This window comes from Oncorhynchus clarkii, chromosome 28, assembly GCF_045791955.1.
Source record: "Oncorhynchus clarkii lewisi isolate Uvic-CL-2024 chromosome 28, UVic_Ocla_1.0, whole genome shotgun sequence".
In the NCBI taxonomy this organism is placed as follows: Eukaryota; Metazoa; Chordata; class Actinopteri; order Salmoniformes; family Salmonidae; genus Oncorhynchus; species Oncorhynchus clarkii.
The window spans coordinates 41,932,155-41,935,608 of NC_092174.1; the positions used below are offsets into that span (position 1 = coordinate 41,932,155).

Below are 3,454 nucleotides of genomic sequence, written 5' to 3' on the forward strand. Positions count from 1 at the left end.
GCCTTAATGCTTAACTATAGAAGTGATTGATAGTGAATGTTTAAGCCATATATTTTTTTCAATAAAATATTGTGAAATAGTGTTGAGTCACATTGCTCTAAAATAATCGTATTCCTTTAAACTGTAGGCCGTCATTGTAATTAAGAATTTGTTCTTATCTGACTTGCCTAGTTAAATAAATAAATAAATAATCATTTAAAAAAAATGGAGTATAAAAATCTAAAAGCCCCAACAGTTTGTTTTTTTGGGCTTCTTTTATTTGATAATAAATGTCAATGTGTAGAGATAAGTACTCACCAAAACAGTAGTGCTGGTTTGCTAGTAGCTCTCCATCTAAAGCAGGCCTGGGCAATTATTTTCCATGGAGGGCCACATTATCATATTTTTTTCCTATCGCGGTCCAGAATCATATTACAGGATTATACATCATGTGTATGACTGTGTTGACAGATATATCTGCAGTAAATCTCGTCCAGATATGCTACTTATTTTCGTTTTTTAACATGCACAGAAATAAACCACATCCATGTTCCCCTTTTGGTAGGTATTTTCATTATTAAACATGAAATGAACTACACGGAGGGAAAAGTCTATTCTGCATTCAGCACCACGGACAGAACTCTTTACGGGGATGCACAAAAACAAAGAGCTCAACATTACTATTAACTACTCAAACAGTGTGCGGAGTGACGTCTGATGGGAATTGACTAGAGCAGTGAAGTCATGTAAAGTTTCTGACGTCGCTATTCGCAGGATTGCTGAGGTGAGAGTCAGTAAGAGATGATCTGTGCCTCGACTTGTTATATTTCATCACTGAAAATGTCTGTTCACATAGGTAGACCCAAACAGTACAAACATCTTCTGAGCATGACTCCTAATCTTTGGAAAGTTTTGTTCATCGAGAGATGCATAGCACCTCGTCAGTGACATTGTTTTGAATAGTTCTCCAATCACTGCATCAGACCGACTGAAGATCGATAAACTCAAGTTGCAGGTCTGTGGGAGCGTTATCCCCATTGAAGGTGAAAGGAGAGGAAACCAACAGCGTGTCATTTTCCAACACTTTGAAATCCTCAAAACGACGAGAAAACTCACCGTTAAAGCACAGCAGCGAAGTATACTTCTCCCTCTGGTCATCTGATAGGGAACAGACTGGTAGTGTCGGAAGGTGGGTGAAATTGTTGGCTTCTATTTGGCGGGTCAGGAGAAGTAATTTTTTATTTGACAAGGATGTACATCTGATGTGCAAAAAGGCCCTTCCCTTGTAGTTTGGAATTCAGTTCCTTCATGAGGGCCACGGTGAAGGGCAAATCAGCCAACCATTCTTTATCTTGCAGTTGAGGGAAATCCACATATTTTCCTTTCATTTGCAAAAACTCAGCGATCTCCGACTTCAGGTCCCACACGCTTTTAAACACCTTCGCCAAACTCAGCCATCTCACGTTTGTGTGTTAGGGGAGATCTGAACGACCCGACTCTGTCTCTTCCAACAGTGAGACAAACTGCCTGTGGTTTAAAGATTTTGCTCTTATGAAGCTTACCACTTTAGTGACTGTATCCACAACATGGCTCATTTTCAGAACACAGTTACAGAGCACCTCCTGATGAATAATGCAATGCAAAATAATAATGATGCAACAATTCTGATCTGGGTTCAGCTCAGCTACATGATCTTGTATCCTTTTCAAAAGGCCAACGTTTTTTTCTGTCAAGTTTGGGCACCCATCAGTGGTCACACTGGATAACCTTTCAAAACTCAGTTCCAGCTTTGCCACACAGTTATTAACCTCCTCCAATAAATATTTCCCTGTGGTTGTGCTCTTCATTGACTTCACTGAAGCAAGCTCCTATATAATTTCATAGTCTGCAGTTATGTCTCGTAAGAATATCAACAACTGCGACGTGTCACATGCATCACTACTCTCATCTAGGGCCAATGAGAAATATGTGAAATCCTTTACCTTGTCTTTCAACTATCTTTCAATATGTGTGGATTTCACATATTTCTCATTGGCCCTAGGCCAACCAGGAGCCCCACCAGCAGGTTGAAGTGCTGGGTTAGGCCAACCAGGAGCCCCACTAGCAGGTTGAAGTGCTGGGTTAGACCAACCAGGAGCCCCACTAGCAGGTTGAAGTGCTGGGTTAGACCAACCAGGAGCCCCACTAGCAGGGAGGACCTTAGGGGGCACTAGGAAACAAGGGTTCCAGCCAGGGAGAGGCCAAAGGAGGTACATGCTAGTGATCCCCATACAAGTTGGTACTGCTGCCACTTCCTTCTGTCATTTGTCTGTAAAGTTTAACTCCTCTTTACTCACCCTGCTTTTTTCTTGTGTTTGTGTGATTTGAGAGTTTCTTCTTCACCCACACACAGTTGCTTCTTGGTCGTGACATCAGTACTTTCAACAATAATCAACGAGTAAGACTCATTCCCAATATCATTTATTTCCTCATGCACTGCAGGCCCTATAACTGCATCTATGAGCGCTGTGCATTTTGTTCTGTGGATAATTGATTCCCTTTTCATCTGTGTAAGTCTGATTGTTCTCCTGTGATGCTCTTTATCCATTTCAATTTACTCTGTTCTCTTTCCTGGTATTTGCAATATTTTCACCCATATTCTGTCCATTTCTGACAGTAGAACCGTGTCCAGCCAGTAAACTCACTCACTCACTCACTCACTCAGCAACAGCTGCCTGACAGTCAGCAGCAGGTCACAGTGAAATTAATAGATAATGACAATTTAGAAGATGAGCAATATCATTTTCACCCAAGACATCTTTTTGAAAGTAGCCCAATTTGACTGGAAATTGACAACCCCGGTGATAAGACTACTACTACTACACACACACACACACACACACACACACACACACGTTGGCCGATGTTCGAGAGCATCAAAACCGTGCTGTATCGGGTACATTTATGACGCGACTGACTGATCTACAAATAATATTGAGGAGTTTTTTTATGATGCAAGGTGTTTGGTAGATTAGTAAATCTCGCCTTTAAAGGGCGCTGCAATGTCGAACGCGCCCATTGTGTCCGGTAGGGACGTTTACACATGGGGTGTATTCATTACGTCTTGCAACGGAAACGAACGAACGAAACGGGGCGGGACCTGTCTGTATTTGTCCAATAGACACTCTTGTTTTCTTTGCAAAACGTTTTCCGTTTGGAGTAAATGCTAAGGCACTGCAAACTCAGTGTTAGAGGCGTCACTACAGACCCTGGCTCGATTCCAGGCTGTATCACAACCGGCCGTGAATGGGAGCCCCATAGGGCGGCGCACAATTGGCCTAGCGTCGTCCGGGTTAGGCCGTCATTGTAAGTAAGAATTTGTTCTTAACTGACTTGCCTAGTTCAAAATAATACAATTTTAAACGTCAGAAATAGCGTGTGTACGTCCCAATGACCCCATATAGCAATGAACGAAGTAACACAGCGGATATCCTGC

At 42.1% G+C, this 3,454-nt stretch overlaps 1 pseudogene; it reads right to left on the minus strand.

The window, feature by feature from the left end:
* Positions 1 to 958: 958 nt before the first annotated feature.
* Positions 959 to 1,826, minus strand: LOC139386792 (general transcription factor II-I repeat domain-containing protein 2B-like; annotated as a pseudogene).
* Positions 1,827 to 3,454: the final 1,628 nt, after the last annotated feature.